General features: G+C 43.9%; 1 non-coding gene across 1 annotated transcript; it reads right to left on the bottom strand.

Moving 5' to 3' along the window:
- Positions 1 to 14337: 14337 nt before the first annotated feature.
- On the bottom strand, positions 14338 to 14444 carry LOC115835241. Its single transcript, XR_004030234.1, has one exon. It is a non-coding gene; the product is annotated as a U6 spliceosomal RNA (small nuclear RNA).
- Positions 14445 to 26500: the final 12056 nt, after the last annotated feature.

Here is a 26500-nt window from a genome sequence, read left to right as displayed (position 1 = left end):
GTTAGATTTGTTGGATTTGGTTAGGCATAAGTGTAGTTGATGTAGTATCAATTTTTCACTATGTACTTTTTTTTTTTTTTTTTTTTTTTTTTTTTGAGACGGAGTCTCTCTCTGTCGCCCAGGCTGGAGTGCAGTGGCGCGATCTCGGCTCACTGCAAGCTCCACCTCCTGGGTTCACGCCATTCTCCTGCTTCAGCCTCCTGAGTAGCTGGGACTACAGGCGCCCACCACCATGCCCGGCTAATTTTTTTGTATTTTTAGTAGAGATGGGGTTTCACCATGTTAGCCAGGATGGTCTCGATCTCCTGACCTCGTGATCTGCCCATCTCGGCCTCCCAAAGTGCTGAGATTACAGGCATGAGCCACCGCACCCGGCCCTCTTTTTTTTTTTTTTTTTGAGACAGAGTCTTGCTCAGTTGCCCATGCTGGAGTGCAGTGGCGTTATCTCGGCTCACTGCAACCTCCGCCTCCCAGGTTCAAGCGATTCTCTTGCCTCAGGCTCCCAAGTAGCTGGGACTATAAACATGGGCCACCATGCCTGGCTAATTTTTGTATTTTTAGTAGAGATGGAGTTTCACCATGTTGGCCAGGCTGGTCTTGAACTCCTGACTTCAGGTGATCCACCTGCCTCAGCCTCCTAAAGTGCTGGGATTACAGGCATGAGCCACTGCGCCCAGTCTGGCGAATTTATTTTAATCCTATTGAGCTTACACATCTTATTTTAATTATGGTGTTTGCATGGTGTTTTAAGTTTTCAATGCATTTTAAATTGCTAGTCAAAACAATATCTCTACTTGGTTTAAATTGTACTGTGACAGGGTAGGGCTTGTTTTGATTTTGCCTTTTCTGATCTTTACTTCTTCTTGGGTCCTCTACATGGTTCTTTAATAAACTTTGGTTAGATTTGTTGGATTTGGTTAGGCATAAGTGCAGTTGATGTAGTATCAATTTTTCACTATGTACTCTTTTTTTTTTTTTGAGACGGAGTCTCTCTCTGTCGCCCAGGCTGGAGTGCAGTGGCGCGATCTCGGCTCACTGCAAGCTCCACCTCCCAGGTTCACGCCATTCTCCTGCCTCAGCCTCCGGAGTAGCTGGGACTACAGGTGCCAGCCACCACGCCTGGCTAATTTTTTGTATTTTCGGTAGAGACGGGGTTTCACTGTGGTCTCGATCTCCTGACCTCGTGATCCACCCGCCTCGGCCTCCCACAGTGCTGGGATTACAGGCACTATGTACTCTTTCTGAAAAAAATTCTTTTTAATTTGTATGTATTTTCATTTTTTTGTAGCAATGGGGTCTCATTATGTTGCCCAGGCTGGTTTTGAACTCCTAGCCTCAAGTGATCCTCCTGCTGTGGCCTCCCAAAGCAGTGGGATTACGGGCATGAGGGATAGTGCACAGACCAAAATTAAAATAAGATGTTAACTAGGATGCCGTATGTGGAGAGCCAGCAATGGAATGTATCAAATAAAATTCAATGTACATTAAACCACTCCTCTGAAAATAAGTTAAAGATCTTTAGGATTTAGAAATGAATTATTTATTAGCAGACCACATGATGAGTACAGAAAACAATAAAGAACTTTAATGAAACTACAATTACATGGTTAAAACTCTAAATAATGATTCTCTTTTGTTTTTGAGTTAGGGTCTTGCTCGGTTTCCCAGGCTGGAGTGCAGCGACGCAATCCTGGCTCACTGCAACCTTCGCCTCCCAGGTTCAAGTGATTCTCCTGCCTCAGCCTCCCAAGTAGCTGGAATTACACGCACTTGCCACCACGCCCAGCTAATTTTTGTATTTTTAGTAGAGACGGGGTTTTGCCACGTTGGCCAGGCTGGTTTTGAACTCCTGACCTCAGGTGATCCACCCACCTCAGCCTCCCAAAGTACTGGGATTACAGGCGTGAGCCACCATGCCCAGCCTAAATCATGATTCTATGGTAGTATTTTTTTAGTACAGTTTTACTTTGTTTCAGTTTCTTTTTTTTTTTTTTTTTTTTTTTTTTTTTTTTTTTTTTTTTTTGAGATGGAGTCTTGCTCTGTAGCCCAGGCTGGAGTACAGTGGCGCAATCTCGGCTCACTGCACGCTCTGCCTCCCAGGTTCAGGCCATTCTCCTGCCTCAGCCTCCCGAGTAGCTGGGACTACAGGCACCCGCCACCATGCCCGGCTCATTTTTTGTACTGTTAGTAGAAACGGGGTTTCACCGTGTTAGCCAGGATGGTCTCGATCTCCTGACCTCATGATCCGCCCGCCTCGGCCTCCCAAAGTGCTAGGATTACAGGCGTGAGCCACCGCGCCCGGCCTGTTTCAGTTTCTTATCATTCATTTATTTGTTCAGTTGTTCATCCATCAGATATTTATTGAATATTTGGGGTAGGCATCATTCAAGGCACAGCTTCAGAAGACCAGTGACTGTGTCCCCTGTGTCCCTCAGCAAAGCAATCAGAACATCATTCAGTGAAAACATTATTATGGCCGGGCGCGGGGGCTCACGCCTGTAATCCCAGCACTGTGGGAGGCCGAGGCGGGCGGATCACAAGGTCAGGATATCGAGACGGTCCTGGCTAACACAGTGAAACCCCCGTCTCTACTAAAAATACAAAAAATTAGCCGGGCGTGGTGGCGGGCGCCTGTAGTCCCAGCTACTCGGAGAGGCTGAGGCAGGAGAATGGCGTGAACCCGGGAGGCAGAGCTTGCAGTGAGCTGAGATTGCGCCACTGCACTCCAGCCTGGGCGACAGAGCGAGACCCCGTCTCAAAAAAAAAAAGAAAAGAAAACATTATTTTTTTCTTTTTTTAAATTTTATTTATTTTTAAAAAACATTTTTTGTTTGAAATATTTTTATAAAGGCAACTTTAAAATTAAGGAGAGCTACAGTTCTCTCATAAGCATCTTGCTGATAATTACAATAAACATTCAGCATTCTAGTCAGTCATAGAAATGTTTAATCCCACATTCTGGTTTTGGTTAAGCCATTAATTCACTAGAAGTGGTTGGGTCACAGACTCATTCCTCACCAGTTGGATAAAAGGCACTTTTTTCAAATGACAGCTCTATAATCATCTTTTAGACTTCTGTTACTCATATGATTCTGAATTTCCTTATTTTATTTTTTTTTCACAGCCAGAGATAATGTTTAATTTTTTTTCTGGCCTGGCGCAGTGGTTCACGCCTATAATCCCAGCACTTTGGGAGGCCGAGGTGGGTGGATCACGAGGTCAGGAGATCAAGACCACGGTGAAACCCCATCTCTACTAAAAATACAAAAAAAATTAGCCAGGGGCAGTGGCGGGTGCCTGTAGTCCCAGCTACTCGGGAGGCTGAGGCAGGAGAATGGCGTGAACCCTGGAGGCAGAGCTTGCAGTGAGCCGAGATCACCCCACTGCACTCCAGCCTGGGCAACAAAGCAAGACTCAGTCTTAAAAAAAAAAAAAATTTTTCACATCCAATTGATTTCTTAAAACAAAAAAAATTACAGAGACAGGGTGTCACCATGTTGCCCAGGTTGGTCTAGAACTCCTGGGCTCAAGTGATCCTCCCGCCTTGGCCTCCCAAAGTGCTGGGATTACAGATGTGAGCCACCATGCCCAGCCCCTGAATTCTCTTATTTTAAAAGGGCCTAATTTTAAAGTTAGGTAACTACCCTTCATTACCTTCATTATAGATCATGAAAGTTTAATGCACTTGGCAAATTTTATTTCATTTTAATATTTTTATTTTTATTTATTTTGGAGACAGAGACTCTCTCTGTGGCCCAGGCTGGAGTGCACTGGTGCAATCTTGGCTCACTGCAACCTATAAAAATGAATATTTTTATTTTTTAAAATTTCCCACAACACTGACATAAACACTTGGCAAATTTAATTGTATTTATTTATTATTCCTGGAAACAGTCTCACTCTGGCATCCAGGCTGCTCTCGAAGTCCTAGGCTCAAGCTGGCCTCCTGCCTCTGCCTCCCAAAGCACTGGGATTACAAGTGTGAGCCACCACATCCAGCCTATTATGCAATCTTTTAATTCTATCTCAAATATAAATTGCCTCTTCAGTGGAGCAGCTTTTGGAAAACAGACACTTGATGAATCTTTAGTAAATAAGGCTGGGGAGATGGCATTTCAGTGGAATAGAGAGTAGAAAGTGGGAAAATTTAACCTCCAAAAAAGAAGGGTGGAGATAAACACACCAGAACCATAGTCTAAGAATTATTCTCTTTGAGTTACAGTCTTCAAAGATAGGAAAAGAAGATCAAGAGTTTTGGCTGGGCATGGTGGCTCACACCTGTAATCCTTGTGCTTTGGGAGGCCGAGGTAGGCAGATCACTGGAGGTCAGCAGTTCAAGAACAGCCTGGCTAACATGATGAAATTCCATCTCTACAAAAAAATACAAAACTTAACCGGGAGTGGTGGTGGGCGCCTGTAATCCCAGCTACTTGGGAGGCTGAGGCAGAAGAATCGCTTGAATCCGGAGGTGGAGATTGCAGTGAGCCGAGATCGCACCATTGCACTCCAGCCTGGGTGACAGAGCGAGAGTCTGCTAAAAAATAAATAAATAAATAAATAAATAAATAAAAATTAAAAAATCAAGAGTTTTTCAATTTGAAGATCATGAAGGTTTCAAAGAGTGAAATACGGTCCTGCACTTCGTAAGACTCAGATGGAGTCATGCTGCGGAAACACTAAAGGATAAAATGATGTGTGAAAAACAATTTTGGCAAACTTGAGTATAATTCCAGCTGATGTATCATAGAAACCATTTACATAGAATCAATCTCAATAAGACATTCAATGACAGTTGTTGGTGAAGTCCTTAAGTGCTTTTGTAAACATTATTTAATTAGAATCATTTCTTTCCTTTGGTATTTTTGGGGGCACACTTCAAACCTGCACACTGTCAACCTCCTGGAATGGAGAAGATCTGAAACAGTATCACCAACTTCGTGTCAACCTTCAACTCTCCCAAGACCATCAGGCGCCCACAGGCCAAAACATCCAGAGTGGGCCGTGTGCTATTCTAGACCAGACTCCTAACACAAATGCAACAGGTTCAACCCCATTAGCACATTCATTTTTAAAATTTATTTTGAGATGGAGTCTCATTCTGTCGCCCAGGCTAGAGTGCAATGGTGCAGTCTCGGCTCACTGCAACGTTCGCCTCCCGGGTTCAAGCAATTCTCCTGCCTCAGCCTCCCAAGTAGCTGGGATTACAGGCGCCCATCACCACACCTGGCGAATTTTTGTATTTTTAATAGAGATGGGTTTTCACCATGTTGACCAGGCTGGTCTCGAACTCCTGACCTCAGGTGATCCGCCCGCCTCAGCCTCCCAAAGTGCTGGGATTACAGGCGTGAGCCACTGTGCCTAGCCTAAAAACTTTTTATAGAGGCGAGGACTCACGATGTTGCCCAGGCTGGTCTCACACTCCTGGCCTGAAGTGACCCTCCCACCTCAGCCTCCCAAAGCACAAGGATTACAGGTGTGAGTCACTGGACCGGCCGGGAAACAGTGTATTGAAATATGAAAAGTCCTGAATTTGGGCAAAAAAGATGTAAATTTGAATTTTGGTCTCTGACGCTATCCTATGCCACTTGCGCATCCATAGATAAAACCTTAAGCCAGCCAAGCCTCAGTTTCCTTATCTATTGTGAGGATTATGTGTGAAAATACATAGTAAGCTGAACTGCTACCAAATATGTGCAATCGCAAATATTGTTCTTATTTCTATAGCTTCAATGAGTTATCTGATACGCAACAAACTGTGATAGTATGGAAGATATTTCTCCATTGGTTTGGATGAATTATTCTGCATAAATGTCAGGCTATATTCCATCACTGTATTATGATTTTTCTTTTGAGTTGCTGGTCATTGGTTTGGAATGTTAGTCGACCTAACGTATAATTTCTTATATAAATAATAGATTATCAGAGTCGGGCCCTTAAAAATTACCTACTCCATCTTGTTTCAATGGGAAGATTTTTGCTGAACAACATTTTTAGTTTTTGGTAAACCTAGACAGAACCACCAGTGGTCCCTCAGTCCCTGTCTCTCTTTTTCTTCTTTAGAAGGAATTACCCTTATGATACAACTGCAAACAAAATAAAATCTATGATCATGCCCACTTTAAAACATCAACATGGATAATTAGATAGGAAACAAAGCATAGTTTACAAATGAAAGAGAAACAAAACACTTCCAGCTTAATGAACTAGAAATAAAATCTTACACTATAATTGCTGCTATTATCTGATGTGTTAGCACCAAGTTAATCGAAGGGGCACTCCAGACAAAGGAAGTTAATGAATCATGGTGCGATCTGCACATGCTTGAGAAGGCTGGTGCCTTGAAATAGGAAATGGAACAAGGGTCCATTACAGCATCCATCACGCTATGTTCTAATTACTTTTTATGAATTATTTTCCTGACTACACCATGAGCTGTGTTAGGACAAAAAAAAAAGTCTTTGTTGGCCGGGTGTGGTGGCTCACACCTATAATCCCAGCACTTTGGGAGGCCGAGGCGGGTGGAACATAAGGTCAGGAGTTCAAGACCAGCCTGGCCCAAATGGTGAAACCCCATCTCTACTAAATATACAAAAATTAGCCGGGTGCGGTGGCAGGCGCCTGTAATCCCAGCTACTCGGGGGGCTGGAGCAGGAGAATCGCTTGAACCCAGGAGGTGGAGGTTGCAGTGAGCCGATATCGTGCCACTGCACTCCAGCCTGGGTGACAGAGTAAGACTCCATCTCAAAAAAGAAAAAAAAAGTCTTTGTCATCCTTTTTTCCTCGGTGTTTAGCAAAGTACCTAGCGTAGAGTTGGCATTCACAATTTTTTTTTTTTTTTTTTGAGACGGAGTCTCCCTCTGTCGCCCAGGCTGGAAAGATGCAGTGGCTCAATCTCCGCTCACTGCAAGCTCCGCCTCCTGGGTTCACGCCATTCTCCCGCCTCAGCCTCCCGAGTAGCTGGGACTACAGGTGCCCGCCACCGTGCCCAGCTAATTTTTTGTATTTTTAGTAGAGACGGGGTTTCACCATGGTCTCGATCTCCCGACCTCGTGATCCGCCCACCTCGGCCTCCCAAAGTGCTGGGATTACAGGCGTGAGCCACCGCGCCCGGCCACAATTTTTTTTTTTAGATTCAGGGTCTCACTGTTGCCCAAGCTGGAGTGCAGTGGTGCTATCATAGCTCACTGCAACCTCAAACACCTGATATCAAGCGATCCTCCTGCCTCAGCCTCCCAAGTAGCTGGGACTACAGGCATGCATCACCATGCTTGGCTAATTTTTAAAATTTTTTCGTAGAGACAGGGTCTCCCTATATTGCCCAGGCTGGGTTGTGAACTCTTGGCCTCAAGTGATTCTCCTGCCTCAGCCTCCAGAGTCACTGGGATTACAAGCATGAGCCACCACCACACTCAGCTGTTTTTGTTTGTTTGTTTGCTTGTCTGTTTTGAGTTGGAGTCTCGCTCTGTTGCCCAGGCTGGAGGGCAGTGGCACGATCTCAGCTCACTGCAACCTCTGCCTCCCAGGTTCAAGCGATTCTCCTGCCTCAGCCTCCCAAGTAACTGGGATCACAGGTGCGCACCGCCACACCTGGCTGGTTTTTGTATTTTTAGTAGAGATGGGGTTTTGCCATGTTGACCAGGCTGATCTCAAACTCATGACCTTAGGTGATCTGACCACCTCGGCCTACCAAAGTGCTGGGATTACAGGCATGAGCCATTGTGCTCAGCCTGTTTTTTGTTGTTTGTTTTTTAGACAGAGTCTTGCTCTGCTGCTAGGCTGCAGGGCTGCAGTGCAGTGGCACAATCTCGGCTCACTGCAACCTCCACCTCCCGGGTTCAAGTGATTCCCGTGCCTCAGCCTCCCGAGTAGCTGGGATTACAGGCACCTGCCACCATGCCCGGCTAACTTTTGTATTTTTAGTAGTGACAGAGTTTCACCATTTTGGCCAGGATGGTCTCAATCTCCTGACCTCGTGATCTGCTTGCCTCAGCCTCCCAAAGTGCTAGGATTACAGGTGTGAGCCACCGTGCCGGGCCGTTTTTTTTTTTTTTTGAGACAGGGTCTCACTCTCTTGCCCAGGCTGGAGTGCAGTGGCACGATCTCGGCTCACTACAACCTCCGCCTCCTGGGTTCAAGTGATTCTCCTGCCTCAGCCTCCTGAGTAGCTGGGATTACAGGTGCCTGCCACAACGCCCAGCTAATTTTTTTTAAATTTTAGTATAGACGGGTTTTCACCATCTTGGCCAGGCTGGTCTCGAACTTCTGACCTCGTGATTCACCTGCCTCAGCCTCCCAAAGTGCTGGGATCACAGGTGTGAGCCACTGCGCCCAGCCTTTTTTTTTTTTTTTAATGAATGAATACACTATATCTGTGTAGTGCAGAAAAAAAGTGAAACACTAACAACATTAAAAAAAAAAGAAAATTAAAAAATGAATTAATACATTTTCTTTTCTATTCATGGAGTTAGGACAACCAAATAAAAAGGGAAAAAATATATTTCCAAATATAACATGGAAGAACGATCTTCCTTTCACATCCGTTAGAAATAGATTCTGTGAGAGGCGTGTTTTAAAAAAAGAGATATCTCGATAAAAACTAACACGGAAGAAGGATCTTCCTTTCACATCCGTTAGAAATTGATTCTGTGAGAGGCGTGTTTTAGTTCAGAACTCGGGCTGACCCAGCTGGACCTGGTGGAAATTCGCCTCACGGAGCAGGGAGTCCAGGCGCTGTCTTCAAGCAGCCACAGAACCTCCGCAGGGTTTTTAAGGCAGCTCGATGGTCAACGACTGGACCCTGAAAAAAAGAAAGAAAAGCAGCTTGGCCGGGCGCGGTAGCTCACGCTTGTAATCCCAGCACTTTGGGAGGCCGAGGCAGGCGGATCACGAGGTCAGGAGATCGAGACCACGGTGAAACCCCGTCTCTACTAAAAATACAAAAAATTAGCCGGGCGTGGTGGCAAGCGCCTGTAGTCCCAGCTACTCGGGAGGCTGAGGCAGGAGAATGGCGTGAACCTGGGAGGCGGAGCTTGCAGTGAGCCGAGATTGCACCACTGCACTCCAGCCTGGGCGACAGAGCGAGACTCCGTCTCAAAAAAAAAAAAAAAAACAAAAACGAAAAGCAGCTTAAGGTTCCGAGTAGCTCCTTGGGATATGATTTATACTGAGGTGTTAAACCGGTTCTGATTGAAGACTTGTTTCCGTTGGAGAAGTCATTCTGTCCCTTGCCACTTCAAATTCACGCAGGTGTGAGCCACAGCGCTCGGCCTCTGAGAGGTTTTAGATGACAAAAAGATGAAGTAATCTAAAGTTATACGATAGTTCCATAAACAAGGGAGGTTTGAGCTTTTATTTTTTAGCTCATTGTCTTTCCCCAAAAGAGCGAGCAATAAAAATGCTCCACCCGTCACACCTGATGAGGCTACCATCCTCCCGTCACTGCATTTTAGTCTTTTGACCTTCCTAATCCCACATCCCATCCCATCTTGATTGCTTTCTGATTTTTCTTGAGTCTACCTATCACTATGTGATAGAGCATCTCCCATCTACACCAAGAAAACTTCTCCCTCCAACGCGAATGTACTTGCATTGTCTTCCAAAGCCTTTGGCCGTTCTTGCCTTTCCACTTTTCTGAACCACGTGGTCCCTATTATGTTCTCAATTCTTATGCCATCTGATTTCTTACTCATTTTTAGCCTTTTGATAAGTTTTCATACCCTCTCGGACTTTTACTTATTTCCTGGCATTTTATGTAGCCAACAATTGCACCTATTTGTGAAGGCCGAAAGGAGGGGTGATGAGCGAGATGGCATCTGGCTGGCAGCCAGGCGGGCGCTCTCCTGGTAACAGCACCACAAACCTGGCTCCAGTCTTGCTCTTGGAGAAAACTTGGTCATACCAGGACTCCTAGAGCTCATCTGTCTCAAGGAGACTGACTTGTGGGAACCACAATCCTAAGAAGTGTATCTAGAAACCAAAATTCTAACTTACTGATTTGTAACAGTGGATATTTCTTTGCTTTAAGTGGGATTCCTGTATGCCTGATCCAGAGAACCCTCTTTTCAGATAGTAAAATGTGTGGGAAATTGAGTAATCAAAATATTGCTTGGTGAACATGAAATCAAACAGTAAGCCGGGTGCGGTGGCTCACGCCTGTAATCCCAGCACTTTGGGAGGCCAAGGCGGGCGGATCACTAGGTCAGGAGATCTAGACCATCCTGGTTAATGCGGTGAAACCCCGTCTCTACAAAAAATACAAAAATTAGCTGGGCGTGGTGGCGGGCACCGGTAGTCCCCGCTGCTCCTGAAGCTGAGGCAGGAGAATGGCGTGAACCCGGGAGGTGGAGCTTGCAGTGAGCTGAGATCAGGTCACTGCACTCCAGCCTGAGCAACAGAGCGAGACTCTGTCAAAAAAAAAAAAAAAAAAAAAAAAATCAAAGAGTAAATGGGGTGATAGGGTTTTTTGTTTATTTTTTTTGGTGGGGGGGGGGTTGGTGTGTTTTTTTTGTTTGTTTGTTTTTTAGCGACAGACCCTCCCTTTGTCGCCCAGGCTGGAGTGCAGTGGCTGTTCACAGGCACTGTCATGCCTGTCATATAGTGTGCACCATAGCCTCACACTCCTGGGCTCAAACGATCCCCCTGCTTCAACCTCTTGAGAAGCCGGGACTATTGGCATGCACCACTGTACATGGCTTGGGATTGTTTTGAAGCTTTGGGAAGCCTGGTGACTCACAATTGCCTCTCAACAGAGAACAGTCTGTTCTAGTTGAATACAGCCAACTCTGGGTCTCCGACTTCCTTTCCCGCACTGGGTTTGCTACTGTCATTCTAAGCACAAGGTCATTCCACACGGGGCACAGTACAACAGATTGCGTTTTTGCTGATGAAGCTACAATCAGGCTTTTCTCCCTGGCATTGTTTCTGGGACACTGTGAGTGGTATATTGGGCGTTTCCATGCATCTCAACCACACGTTTATTCACACAGTCTCTTGATTTAATCCCACGGGTGGATAATTCTATCCATAATGGGTACAGACATCACTTGTTTTATTTTCAGAGGACAATCTTATGCCTTTAATTTCTGGTGCTCACCTCCATGAATTACCATGTACCAGTATCACAGCCTTCTATAATTCTAATGGAACACTTAAGTAGCTATTGTTTTTCTAATATAACATATATGCTGCAAAATTATTGCAAGGAATGGGACAAGGAAAGCCCTGTGGCAGAAGAAAATTCTGCAGAGTTGTTTGCTGAGGCCGTGATTTCATTCCTTGAATACCGGAAAGATAATGTGGTATTGGGAAGGAGCACAGTTTGCCTGGAATTCTGTCTCCACACTCGTTACCTGTGAGGCGGTGAGTGGCGTCATTGACCTTTTCTTTCCTTTTCTTTTCTTTTTTTTTGAGACGGAGTCTTGCTCTGTCGCCCAGGCTGGAGTGCAGTGGCCCGATCTCGGCTTACTGCAAGCTCTGCCTCCCGGGTTCACGCCATTCTCCTGCCTCAGCCTCTCCAAGTAGCTGGGACTGCAGGCGCCCACCACCACACCCGGCTAATTTTTTTGTATTTTTAGTAGAGACGGGGTTTCACCGTGGTCTCGATCTCCTGACCTCGTGATCCGCCCGCCTCAGCCTCCCAAAGTGCTGGGATTACAAGCGTGAGCCACCGCGCCTGGCCTTTTTTTTTTTTTTTTTTTTGAGACAGGATCTTACTCTGTCACTCAGACTGGAATGCAGTGGTGTGATCTTGGCTCACTGCAACCTCTACTTCCCAGGCTCAGCAACTCTCCTGCCACGGCCTCCTGAGTAGCTGGGATTACAGGCGCTCACCACCACGCCCGGCTAATTTTTGTATTTTTAGTAGAGATGAGGTTTCGCCATGTTGGCCAGGCTGGTCTTGAACTCCTGACCTCAAATGATCCACCCTCCTCAGCCTCCCAAAGTGCTGGGCTTACAGGCGTGAGCCACCGCACCTGGCTGTAATTGACCTTTTCTAAGCCAATGCCACTCCAAGTGTGGATCCCAAACCGTCTGTACAAGTCTGCAAGGAGATAAGGGGCTCGTACCAGAAAATAAAATGACCCATGTCACTCAACACACTACTTAATTTGGCTGACTTTTTTTCCAAAGTCAGACTTTCTCAATGAAGGAAACAGTACCTTGATTTACATTCTGTCCCAGGCTCCTTAGCAATAAAATTGGAAAATAATACTAACTTCACAGGGCTGCCACTGTAGAGATTAAATTAATGGTGATGCATGCAAAGTGTCTGGCATGATGTGTGTACAATAAATAGTTGTTTTACTGTGTCTGAGTTGCACAATTTAGCACTAAGAGCAAACTTTTCAAGCAAGTTTAAAACGAGCAACAGGCTCATAGAAGACGAGAGAGGTAAGAGGCTAAGGGCTTTATACCCTGCCATTCGCCTCATTGCTCTGAAGACCCTAAGCCTTGCCTCTCCCTAAGCATCTATTCCCTCATCTGTAAACTGGAATAATAATAGCGCCCACTTCACAGAGCTGTTCTGAGAATGAAATTACATACCCTATGTAAAATACCTAGAATACTGCCAGATATTTAGTAGGTGTTTGATGAATATTAGTTTCCTTTTTTGCACTTCAACGGCATTGAGGATGCTTTCAAGAATATTTGCATGATATTTAGGGAAACAGCTATCACATGCAAAACTTTTCTAGTGGTAACAGCAACTCCAGAACTCCAGAAAAGAATTAAAGATTGGAGTAATGAAACAGAAGGGCCCTGCTGGTAAAAATGAAAATAGGAAAACCATATGATGGTATTTTCTTTTAAAATTAATTCTGTGAGAGGCAGGTGGAATTTTTAGCTCTGGTTCAATCCATTTATGTTGGAGCTAGTGAGACTAGTATCTCCTAAAGAGCTCTATCTCTTGGGCCGGACCTGGTAGCTCATAGTTGTAACCCCAGCACTTTGGGAGGCCGAGGCAGGCAGATCATCTGAGGTCAGGAGTTCGAGAGCAGCCTGGCCAACATGGCAAAACCCCATCTCTACTAAAAAGACAAAAATTAGTCGGGCATGTTGGCGCATGCCTGTAGTCCCAGCTACCTAGGGGGCTGAGGCAGGAGACTCGCTTGAACTCGGGAGGTGGAGGTTGCAGTGAGCTGAGATCGTGCTACCGCACTCCAGCCTAGGCAACAGGGCAAGACCCTGTCTCAAAAAAAAAAAATAAAAAAGGTCTATCTCTTGTTCCTTCCTGACTGAGCTGCATGTTCTTATTCTTACAGGTCCCCAACAGTGACTGATCTTTCCACCTCATCAAAGGTCCCTTACTTCCCCACACCTTCTTGCTATTGAGTTTGTGGTCAGTGTGACTTTTTGAGATATTATTTTTTTACTTTGCAAACAAATGGAAAAGACTAATTTACTTCTCTATTATATAGTATAACCATCAATTACATACTAACAATTTTGTATGTGTCTTTAAATACAATCGTATAAAAGTGACATTCTGTAGCAGGAAAATGTATACAGAATTAACTTGGCTTCAGATTTACGGCTTAAGTAATATTTTTATTATCTTATGCCACAGAAGAGATATTTGTGTCTTTATTTTTAAAGTGGCTATGTGCCTGATTTTACGAAATAAAATCTTATTGTACTGAAGTCATATACTAGGCTTCAGTTACTGAAAGCCAAATGAGGTCATGAGCTCCCGATGTAACTCACCAAAGAGCCTATGGATTAAAAGGAGAATATGTTTCCCCACTTTTATCTGGTTGCCTCCTGCTTTTGCTTAGTTTCTTTTTCTTTTTTTTGAGACAGAGTCTCGTTCTGTCACCCAGGCTGGAGTGCAGTGGCGCGATCTCAGCCCACTGCAACCTCCACCTCCTGGGTTCACGCCATTCTCCTGCCTCAGCCTCCCGAGTAGCTGGGACTGCAGGCACATGCCACCATGCCTGGCTAATTGTTTGTATTGTTAGTAGAGACAGGGTTTCACCGTGTTAGCCAGGATGGTCTTGATCTCCTGACCTCGTGATCCGCCTACCTCGGCCTCCCAAAGTGCTGGGATTACAGGCGTGAGCTACTGCGCCCAGCCAAACCATAGTATCCTCTTGTGTATGCAGTCGGCACTCACTAAGTGCCCCTGAAGAGCATTTATTTATCTACTGCTGTGCGAAGGCTAGGGTGGCAGGTGGCAAGCACCACGCATGAGTGGGGACTGCCAGATTGTTTTATGGCCAACCTCAGTGGTGCCACGGGAGATGGACATGGGAAGGCTATGACGTCAGAGGCCCTGTGACGTCATGGCAGGATCCGGGCAAGAGAAGCCAAACGAGGTGACGAGCTGTGGACTATAGCAAGAATATGGAACGCTTCACGAATTTGCGTGTCATCCTTGCGCAGGGGCCGTGCTAATCTTCTCTGTATCGTTCCAATTTTAGTATATGTGTTGCCGAAGCGAGCACTGCTTAGTTTCATAATTCGTGACCTTTTGGGAGAAAGACAAAATTGGTGTGTGCTTATGACCAAGGACTGTGCTTGAATATACAACTAGGAAGGCCTCTCAAATGGTTTAAAAATAATTACTGAAAAGATTCAGACTTGCCATTCTTTTTAATTATACATAATCCTTTAAAAATAATCCACCCAGGCCAGGCGTGGTGGCTCATGCCTGTAATCCCAGCACTTTGGGAGGCCAAGGTGGGCGGATCACCTGAGGTCAGGAGTTTGAGACCAGCCTGGCTAACATGGTGAAACTTCATTTCTACTAAAAACATAAAAAATTAGCTGGGTGTGGTGGCACGCTCCTGTATTCCCAGCTACTCAGGAGGCTGAGGCAGGAGAATTTCTTGAACCCAGGAGGCGGAGGTTACAGTGAGTAGAGATTTCATCACTGCACTTCAGCCAGGGCAACAGAGCGAAACTCCGTTTCAAAAAAAAAAAAAAAAAAAACCCACCCAATATAGAAACAAATGACAATTACAGGGATTTATAAAGCTATTAACATTTCATTGCTCTCCTGGCTCTGTCTCTTCCTAGTTGAGCAGCTTTGGACAAGGTACTGGACAACTCTGTCTCGGTTTCTTCATTTGTAAAATGCAAAATGACAGTAGTTTCATCCTCCTAGGATGAGTGTGAAAATTAAATGAGTAAACTTGTAAAACACTTAAAACAGTAGCTATTCTTATGGCCACTCCAAATTGAAAAATATCAAACAGGTATACCTTGTTTCTCCAAAGTCATGTCAACTTGTTTACCATCAAACAATACACAGTTAGTAATAAAACAAAGGTATGACTTCATGTCCCTTTTGTTACAGAATGAGTGCAATTCATATTGTAGGAATATTGTGCTTTTTACTCAGTTTAACTGTTGTCATATAGTTGGTCTGAAATGGAGGCACTAAGACACCCTCAGTATGTGTCGTTATGTCATCATTATAAAAATCACCCTAGCAGGCCGGGCACCGTGGCTCACGCTTGTAATCCCAGCACTTTGGGAGGCCGAGGTGGGCGGATCATGAGGTCAGGAGATCAAGACCACGGTGAAACCCCGTCTCTACTAAAAATACAAAAAAAAAATTAGCTGGGCGTGGTGGCGGGCGCCTGTAGTCCCAGCTACTCGGAGAGGCTGAGGCAGGAGAATGGCGTGAACCCGGGAGGCGGAGCTTGCGGTGAGCCGAGATTGCGCCACTGCACTCCAGCCTGGGCGACAGAGCGAGACTCCGTCTCAAAAAAAAAAAAAAAAAAAAAAATCACCCTAGCCCCGGGCCTGGACTCTTGGTCTCTGTTCTGGGCTGAACTGTGTTCCCCAAAAAGGTATGCTGAAGTCCTACCCCCAGTATCTCAGAATGTGACCTTTTTCGAAAACAGAGGCACTGCAAGTGCAATTAGTTAAGTCGTCATGCTGGAATAGGGTGGGTCCTCATCCAATAAGAAGGGAAAACAGACACCGAGGGGAGATGGCCACGTCGAAGGTGGTGGAGGTTGGAGTGATGTTGCCACAAGCCAAGGAACGTCTGGGGCTACCAGAAGCTGGGCGAGGCAAGGAAGGGTTCTTCCCTAGAGGCCTTGGCAGATGTCAGGCCCTGCTCACACCTTGATTTCAGACTTCAAGCCTCCAGAACTGAGATAACACATTTCGGATGTTTGAAGGCACACCGTTTGTGGTGTTTGTTATAGCAGCCTTAGGAGACTATTACACGCTCCTAGACCAGAAACTAGAACAAAGAGGCAAGTCTCAGGTCAACCACGGAGGTCCCGGTCCTTAGCTGCAAGGATCCAAGTTGTCAGGAAAGCCGGCTTCTGTGTGGAGGATCCTTCCTGTGGGAACTGCTGAGGCCTGGTAAGCCAGGTGCTGGCACAGCTGGGCCAGCCCTTTGGGACTAGAAAGGGATAGAATGAGCCCTGTAGGCTTTGTCAAAGAGGTTTCCCTGACCACCCTACCTAGAGTGCACCTTCTCCCCTCGCTCTTTGTCCTTTTACCTTGCTTTCTCTTCATAGCACCAGTTCATCTTTGTTTACTGCCTGGCTTCCCAAGTACCACTATATATTTTTGAGACAGGGTCTCGCTCTGTCACACATGCTGGAGGGCAGTGATGTGATCTTGGTTCATGACAGCTTTGACCTCCCAGGCTCAGGTGATTCTCCCACCTCAGCCTCCTGAGTAACTGGGACTACAGTCGTATGTTACCACATCTGGCTAATTTTTGTATTTTTAGTAGAGACAGGATTTTGCCTTGTTGCCCAGGCTGGTCTCGAACTCCTAGCCTCAAGTGATCTGCCTGCCTCGGCCTCCCACAGTGCTGGGATTATAGGCGTGAGCCACTGTGTCCAGCCCCCAAGTACCACTTCTACCACCAGAGTGGAAGCTCTATGTAAACAGAGACCACAGATGATAATTTCAAATTTTCTTTAGTGTCCTTTGTATTTTGCACAGGAGATTTAAACATTTTATTTATTTTGTGTCTCCCTGCAGTTTGCAAGTTGTTTTCCTCTTTAATCAAAGGATATTAAAAACTACAAGCTTTCTATAAAGTTTTGTTCACAGTTCATATCTCCAGCACATATTAGGTATTCAATGAATATTTGTTGAATGAATGACTAGAATAAATAATGTCATGCTTCTTCTTCTTTTTTTTTTTTTTTTTTTGAGGTAGGGTCTCGCTGTGTTGCCCAGTTTGGAGTACAGTGGTGCAATCACAGCTTACTGCAAGCTTGAACTCCTGGGCTCAAGTGATCCTCCCTCCTCAGCCTCCTGAGGAGCTGGGGCTACAGGTGCATTCCAGCATGCTGGTGTTACGCTTCCTTTATTCTCCATGTTTAATTCATCTTTTATTCCTCAACAGTATTCAGCAACTTCTTTTTAGAAACTATTGATTTTTGGCCAGGTGCAGTGGCTCACATCTGTAATCCCAGCACTTTGGGAGGCTGAGGCAGGAGGATCACTTAAGCCCAGGAGCTCAAGAGTTCAAGACCAGCCTGGGCAACATAGTGAGGCCTTATCTCTATAAATTTTGTTTTAAAAAAGAAATTATTGCCAGTCTCAGCCACACTGAAGAAAACCTAGGAAAAGGATTTGACCCTACTTGAGCCACAGTTTAGAAGGGCATGTCCACACCACAGTTCTCTGAGGTTCCCAGTGGCTGGATTGTGATACTCTCTAGGCTTCTGGTGTAACACTAAGTTCGCTCTACTCTACTAGATACTTTCTTGTCATACGCTCAACTTCAGGCCTCCTTTGGAGGGAGGCTTAAGGGAACATCGGCAGATTCCAATGTATTTAAATAATTAACATGACATTCCTAGCTATTGTTTTATTCATTGATGAATTTCGGAATGTCATTAAAAATTGTAAATTTGGACCTAGATGCTGATTGCTTATTTTCAGAAAACCTACAGAATAACCTCACTAATAAAAACAAAGTGGGCCACGCCTGTAATCCCAGCACTTTAGGAGGCCGAGGCGGGCAGATCACCAGGTTAGGCGACCTAGACCATCCTGGCTAACATGGTGGTACCCTGCCTCTAGTAAGAAAATACAAAAAATTAACCAGGCGTGGTGGCAGACGCCTGTAGTCCCAGCTACTAGGGAGGCTGAGGCAGGAGAATTGTTTGAACCCGGGAGGCAGAGGTTGCAGTGAGCCAAGATTGCACCATTGCACTCTAGCTCTGGGTGACAGAGCAAGACTCCATCTCAAAAACAAAAAAACAACAAAGAAATGGGTCCTGCATAGTGGCTCACGCCTGTATCCCAGCACTTTTGAGAGGTCAAGGTAGGTGGGTCACCTGAGGTCAGGAGTTCAAAACCAGCCTGACCGACGTGGTGAAACCCCGACTCTACTAAAAATACAAGAATTAGCTGGGCATAGTGGCGGGCACCTGTAATCCCAGCTACTCAGGAGGCTGAGGCAGGAGAATCGCTTGAACCCAAGAGATGAATGTTGCAGTGAGCTGAGATCGCGCCACTGCACTCCAGCCTGGGCAACAGAGCGAGACTGTCTCAAAAAAAACCAACAACAAACAAGCAAAAAAAACCCCAAAAAACAAAGAAACCTAAAACTCAGGGTGAGTGTAGAGCTGGGGACTCTGCTAAGACTCAACGGTGCCCTGGAGGATGGCCATTCAGTGTTATCACAAATCCTGAAGTCTTTCATTTTGCCATCCTGAAAACAACTGTTTCTGAGCACAAGGACACTGGCACATGAATGAACAAATGACTTCAGTTTGTCCTCAACTGGACAGACTATCTTGCCAATCAGGCCAACCCTAAAGCTACAGAAGGAGCTTGTTCTGAATTTCCCTGAGAGCCAACAGCACTAACAACTGTTAAACCAGAAGAATAAAACCCCAAGTATTGGCACACACTCCCCAAACACGTTGCCCAGCAGTTGGAAGCCAAGGACAGGAACAGGCTATGCCTGCCAGCTGTTCCAGGGGAAAGGGTCCAAACTGATCTTAGACTCAGCTTTGCTTGAGTTCAGCCCGTATTGCTGGAGAAGATCCACCAACCTTCCAGTGGCCTAAGATTGATCCAAAACTGGCAGTCACCGTTCCACAAAGGTGATACTATTATTTCAGCTCTCACAAGACAGTCAAGAAAATCCATGTAACTGGAAGACGAAGAACAAAGATCAGGATAACACAAGATTCTGATTGTCTTGTCTAATGTACAGGATTTGAAATCAGGCTTCTACATATGGAAACCATGTGTGTCTAGAGCCTTAAGTTTCATGCAAATTCCTGTACAATGATCACTGATCAGATCATCTGTAAAAATGTGGAATCTGGATTAGATGATCTCTCAGGCAATTTCCAGCTCGAAACTCTGACTTGCTATCTCTGTATTCTTATAGGGTTTTCTTGCTCACTACGTTTTTAGGAAAATAATAACTGAGAAAATAAAAATTTAATACAGTCATACAGTCTTCTCAGGATACATTCTGAGAAAATCATTGAGTGTACTTAAACAAATCTATATAACATAGCCTACTATACACCTAGGCTATCAGGTAAGGCCTTGATATGGTTTGGCTGTGTCCCCACCCAAATCTCATCTTGAACTGTAGCTCCCATAATCCCGTGTCATGGGAGGGACCTGGTGGGAGGTAATTGAATCATAGAGGCGAGTTTTTCCCACATTGTTCTCATGACAGTGAGTGAGTCTGCACGTGCTCTCTTGCCTGCCACCATGAAGATGTGCCTTTGCTCCTCCTTCACCTTCCACCACGATCGTGGGGCCTCCACAGCCATGTGGAACTGTGGGCCCATTAAACGTCTTTTTCTTTATAAATTACCCAGTCTCGGGTATTTCTTCATAGCAGTATGAAAATAGACCAATACAAGCCAATTGCTCCTAGGCAACAAACCTGTACAGCACGTTACTGTACTGAATAGTGGAAGGAAATAATAACACAATGGTAAGTATTTGTGATAGAAATTTTTCAGCTCCATTATAATCTTAGGGGATCACTGTCGTATATGAGGTCCATCATTGACTGAAACGCTGTTATGTGGTGCTTAACTGTATTATGTGACAAAATGCGCATAAGTAATTTTATTTAATTAAGAGTAGAAGTTCTCCTGCAGTGTTCTGATATACTCTAAACTCTAAAATTACCATTCTACTCAGTATTGCTGATATCGTCATTGAGCTTGTAAACAAACGCACAGAACAGAACTAATTAATTTTAATCTAAACCCATTTTCTTTTGTACAAAAGAGGTTTTTTCCCCAAGATTTGTTTCAATCCTTTAGCCTAAAACGATAACCCCCTATATTTACCTCGCGATGTTAACTTTTCAAAGTACGTTCTTTTCACCATCTCTCTAGAATGCAGGCTCCTAAGAGTACTCCTGTCTTCTGCACAGTGTCCAGCACACAGAAGGTGCTCAGTAAGCTCCAGCGGAAGAAAGTGAATAGGATGCTCACGAGAACTCCATGGGTAGACAAGGGTCTCATCACTAAGCCCTTATTTGACAGATTTAGGTACTGAGGCACAGGAGCCAGATGAGGAAATTAACCAAAGATATCCACATGCCAGATATTAACTTTAATTGGATTTTTTTTTTTTTGTACAGAGTCTTGCTCTGTAACCCAGGCTAGAGTGCAGTGGTGTGATCTCGGTTCACTGCAACCTCCACCTCCCAGGTTCAAGCGATTCCCCTGCCTCAGCCTCCAGAGTAGCTGAGATTACAGGCTCCGGCCATCAGTCCCGGCTAATTTTTTTGTATTTTTAGTTGAGATAGGGTTTCACCAAGTTGGCCAGGCTGGTCTTGAACTCCTGACCTCGTGATCCACCAGCCTCTGCCTCCCAAAGTGCTGGGATTACAGCCGTGAGCTACTGCGCCCAGCTGATTGGATCATTATTTTAAAAAAAAAATCTATAAAAGATGGTCATGGGGGCCGGGCATGGTGGCTCACACCTGTAATCCCAGCAATTTCGGAGGCTGAGGCAGGCAGATCACTTGAGGTCAGGAGTTTGAGACCAGCCTGGCCAACATGGTGAAACCCCGTCTCTACAAAAAATACAAAAATTAGCCGGGCCTGGTGGCAGTCACTTATAATCCCAGCTACTCAGGAGGCTCAGGCAGGAGAATCACTTGAACCCGGGAGGCAGAGGTTGCAGTGAGCCGAGATTGTGCCACTGCATTCCAGCCTGGGGGACAGAGTGAAACTCTGCCTCCAAAAATAAAAAAAAGATCATGGAATAATTGGGGATATGTTAATATTGAATTGCCCATTCTATATTATTAGATATCATGAAACTATTATTGTTATTATTTATTTTAATTTTTGTACAGATGTGGTCTTGCTGTGTTGCCCAAGCTAGTCTTGAACTCTTGACCTCAAGTGATCCTCCCACCTTGGCCTCCTAAAGTGCTGGGATTACGGACATGAGCCACTGTGCTGGGCCTATTTCTTTAGATGATAATGTTGTTGTGATTACTCAGTACAACGTCCTTATGCTTAGGAGATGCGTGTTGTGACTGCAACACTTACAGGTGGTGTCATGATATGTGAAATGAACTTTCTATTGGTTCCGTAAGAAAAAAGAGATAAAGCAAATATTGAATTAATAAAATGTTAATATTATCTGCATCTATATGGAGAATAAATGGTATTCTTTGTACTACTCTTTCAAGTTTTTCATTAAAAATTGGGAAACAGGCCGAGTGTGGTGGCTCATGCCTGTAATCCCAGCATTTTGGGAGACTGAGGCCGGCGGATCATGAGGTCAAGAGATGGAGACCATCCTGGCCAACATGGTGAAACCCCGTCTCTACTAAAAAATACAAAAAGTTAGCCGGGCGTGGTGGCGCTCTCCTGTAGTCCCAGCTACTCGGGAGGCTGAGGCAGGAGAATCGCTTGAACTCGGGAGGTGGAGGTTGCAGTGAGCCGAGATCAGGCTACTGCACTCCAGTCTGGGCAACACAGAGAGACTCTGTCTAAAAAAAAAAAAAAAATTGAGGAACACAGGCAACGGAAGAAACCACAGCAGAAAATAGTATATATGACTATAAGAAAACTTTAATCTTCTCTAATTATGGTTAATTTGGGTGGTAGGACTATATTGGAGTATTCTTTTAATCTTTTTCTAAATTTTCCACGTGAGCAGATATTATATTTATAATAAAATATTTTAAAATCCAAATTATGTAGCAATATGAGATGAACCTTCAATACCTTTCTAGAAACACATTGTGGCAGACTGTTTTTTGTTTTGTTTTGTTTTTTGTTGTTTTTGGAGACAGGGTGGCACTCAGCTTGCCCAGGCTGGAGTGCAGTGGCATGATCTTACCTCACTGCAAGCCTCGAGCTCCTGGGCTCAGGTGACTCCTCACAGTAGCCTCCCCAGTAGCTGGGACTACAGGTGCACGCCACCATGCCTGGCTACTTTTTTGTATTTTTGGTGGAGACAGGCTTTGCCATATTGCCCAGGCTGGTCCCAAACTCCTGGTCCTACAGACACGAGCCACCACACCCAGCCTCGTATTTTCTAAAGGTGGCTGCACCTGTATATTTATCGCTACATGCATCCTACATGCCTTTCCTATGATGAGTCTGACACTTCTCCCACAGAGACGTGGGATCTACGTTTCTTCTCTTTGAATCTAGGCAGGGACTTGTCTTTTTTTCTTTTTTTTTTCTTTTTTGAGACGGAGTCTCGCTCTGTCGCCCAGGCTGGAGTGCAGTGGCACGATCTTGGCTCACTGCAAGCTCCGCCTCCTGGGTTCACGCCATTCTCCTGCCTCAACCTCCCGAGTAACTGGGACTGCAGGCGCCCGCCACCTCCCCCCAGGCTAATTTTTTGTATTCTTAGTAGAGACGGGGTTTCACCATGTTAGCCAGGATGGTCTCGATCTCCTGACCTCGTGATCCGCCCGTCTTGGCCTCCCAAAGTGCTGGGATTACAGGCGTGAGCCACCGCGCCCAGCTGGGACTTGTCTTATGATTGCCCCAAGTATTGAAGTTTGGCAAAAAGTCACAAAATATGTGACTTTGAAGGCTAGGTCATAAAAATGAAGCAACCTCCATTTATTTTTCCTTCTCTCTTGGGATCCTTACCCTCAGAACTCAGCTATCACATAGTAAGGAGACCCAGGCCACAGATAGGTCTAGTGAGGAATTCTGGCTGACATCCTCAGCTAGTCCCCAGCCATGAGCAAGCATCAGCTGCTGTCATGATCCTGAGTGAAGATCCCTCAGAGTCCACGCGTCAGCCTTTGAGACTTCCAGCTGATATCCCTGACAATGTGGGTCAGAAACCAGCCGTCCATTCTATGCCTGGTCTGAATTTCTAACCATGGAAACAGTGAGAGATAATACATGATGTAATGCATGATTGTTGTACTTTAAGCCACCCCAGTTTCGGGTGATTTGTTATGCAGCCATAGTAACACGCTGGGACAGTGAACTCCTCTAAGGTGAAAAGTATGTTTGCTATTGACTTAAGAAAGCGAGTGCCACTCACGGGGAAGAAGAAGTGTCTTGTAAATTATCACTAATCTCCTCGGATGTCAGCGCATCAGATACTGTCTTGGCCAGGTGCGGTGGCTCACACCTGTAATCCCAGCACTTTGGGAGGCCAAGGTGGGATTGCTTGAGGCCAGGAGTTTGGAACAAGCCTGGGCAACATAGCAAGACCCTGTCTCTACAAAAAAATTTAAAAATTAGCCAGGCATGTACCTGTAGTCCCAGCTACTTGGGAGACTGAGGCAGGAGGATTGCTTGAGCCCAGGAGTTTGAAACTGCAGTGAGTTACGATCTCACCACAGCACTCACTCCAGCCTGCATGACAGAGTGAGACCCTGTCTCAAAAAAAAATATATATATATATATTTAATATATATTTTAAAATATATATATATTTAATATATATTTTAAAATATATATTATATATTCAATATAATATATATTTTAAAATATATATTATATATTTAAATATATATTAACTATATTTATATATTTTTATATAGTATATAATATATATTATATATTATATATATTTATATAATATTTATACATATTTTGTATATAATATATATTTATATTATATATAAATATATATTTATTATATATATTTATATATTATATATAATATACATATTAAATTAAATAATTTATATTATAAATTATATTATATATTATTACATATTTTAGATATATTATATATTATATATTTTAGATATATAATATATATTTTTATATATATTATATATTATATATTTTAATATATAAATTTATGTATAATAACATATATATAAATTTATATATAATATAATAATTTATTATATTAAATTACTATATAATATAATAATTTATTATATTAAATTATTATAAAATTAAATAATAATTAAATCAAATAAAATAAAATATATATAATATATTTTATATATTATATATATTTTTATATATAATTTTATATATATTTTTATATATAATTTTATATATATATAATCTCTTTTCTGAAAGAAGCATTTAAATGTTGAAAACACATTATCTGCTTATTCTAGAGAAGCCCAAAATGGGCATTTGTTTTGTTTTGTTTTGTTTTGTTTTGTTTTGTTTTGTTTGAGACAGACTCTCACTCTGTCACCCAGGCTGGAGTGCAATGGCACGATCTCGGCTCACTGCAACCTCCACCTCCCGGGTTCAAGCAGTTCTCCTGCCTTAGCCTCCTGAGTAGCTGGGACTACAGGCAAGCACCACCATGCCCGGCTAATTTTTGTATTTTTAGTAGAGATGGGGGTTTCACTATGTTGGCCAGGCTGGCCTCGAACTCCTGACCTCGTGATCTGCCGGCCTCGGCCTCCCAAAGTGCTGGGATTACAGGTGTGAGCCACCGTGCCCGGCCCAAAATGGGCATATTTTAGACTATTGAGCTTGTCACTTTTTCTTACAATGTGCCACATTCCGCGCCAATGACGCAGGAAGTTAGCAGCTAGATGTTCTTAGTTCTCCCTCTCCGCGGCGGTTCTGAAGATAGGCGGTGAAAGTGGACTGTTCCTCAGAAGCAAAAACTCTCCAGTGTTTCTGATCCGTTAGCTCTGTAGCAATGTATGAGTTTTCCTAACTATGGTTAGATATTTTGGTGGGTTGCTGTCTTCATGAAATAGTCAATTTCACTGAACCTCAATTCCTCTAAGTATGTTAGATTACACATTTCACAATGTATTATTTGAAACAAACCAATCTCATTGAAAAACCCAGTTGAGAAGCTTCATGAATAATTTAATTGCTTGCTTTTCCTGTCAGATTTCACACATTTTGCCATGTCATTATTTAAGGAAACTTTCTCATATTGTAATACTTCCTCTTTTCTATTCAAAGAAATCGTAAACATATCAGCAAAAAGGGAACCATAGTTTTATCTGGAACACTAATATAGTTAGAGAGTGAACAGCACTGCCACGCTGAGATTTCCCAGTAACCTAGATGCATTTTGCTGTGCTCAAGCAGGCTGATATGACTGCAGTTTGGGGAAAAATGTATATTATATATAGTGGGGTTTCTTTTGGAGGGGCTTGCTAATTTCTCCAATGCTGTTTGTCATATACGTAAAAGTAAAAACGGTTGGTATTGTAGAATACTACCCATGTTCTCTCTATGTATATGCCCCAGAGAACCATTCGTTTCCATTCAGAGTGATAAGGTTACACAAGACCTACTTGGCCATGCAAGACAAGTTCTTTTCTTCATTTATGTCTACAAATTCAGATCATTTCTCAATAGCTCAAGATAGCTATCTATCCTTCAAAGAATGGTACAGGCCAGGCATGGTGGCTCACACCTGTAATCCCAGCACTTTGGGAGGCTGAGGCAGGTGGATCCCTTGAGCCCAGGAGTTCGCAACCAGCCTAGGCAACATGGCAAAACTTGTCTCTACAAAAATATAAAAATTAGCTGGGCATGGTGGTGCTCACCTGTAGTCCCAGCTACTTGGGAGTCTGAGGTGGGAGGATCACCTGGGCCCAGACTGGTTGAGATCATGCCACTGCACTCCAGCCTGGGCGGAGACCCTGTCTCAAACAAACAAACAGAAAACAAAAAACAACACAAAGAATGGTACAGGGAGCTGCAAAAGTAAAGAATCTATGAAGGTCTTTTGAGCTCAAAAATGTTTTTATTTCAATTACCGCTTAAAAGATGATCGTTATGAAGGTGGGTCTCCTGACTTGATTCACTCATTGAAATGCATAGTAGGGTCAGTTCATGACCAAGAAACTTGGCTATTTCAAAATCACGGGGTATAAGTCTTAACATCAAATAATGCATACGTAACTCAAACTTCTCATCTTTAGCATCATCATTTCAAAAATTATATACATTACTCCTCTAATTAGGCATAACACTTCATTAGAAGTTCTAAATGCATTCAAAGCCACCTCCAGCTGCACCAGCCTATAATGAGCTGTTTATTTGTTCATGTGACAATCTTATATTGCTACCTATTATTTCATGTGCATGTAGATACTCGATAAAGGCTTTTAAAATGAATGAATGCAAATCTTCTGCCTCCC

Source organism: Nomascus leucogenys, chromosome 5 (assembly GCF_006542625.1).
Source record: "Nomascus leucogenys isolate Asia chromosome 5, Asia_NLE_v1, whole genome shotgun sequence".
NCBI classification, from domain to species: domain Eukaryota; kingdom Metazoa; phylum Chordata; class Mammalia; order Primates; family Hylobatidae; genus Nomascus; species Nomascus leucogenys.
Note: the sequence above shows the minus strand (reverse complement) of the source record. Positions and strands in the feature narration are given on the sequence as shown.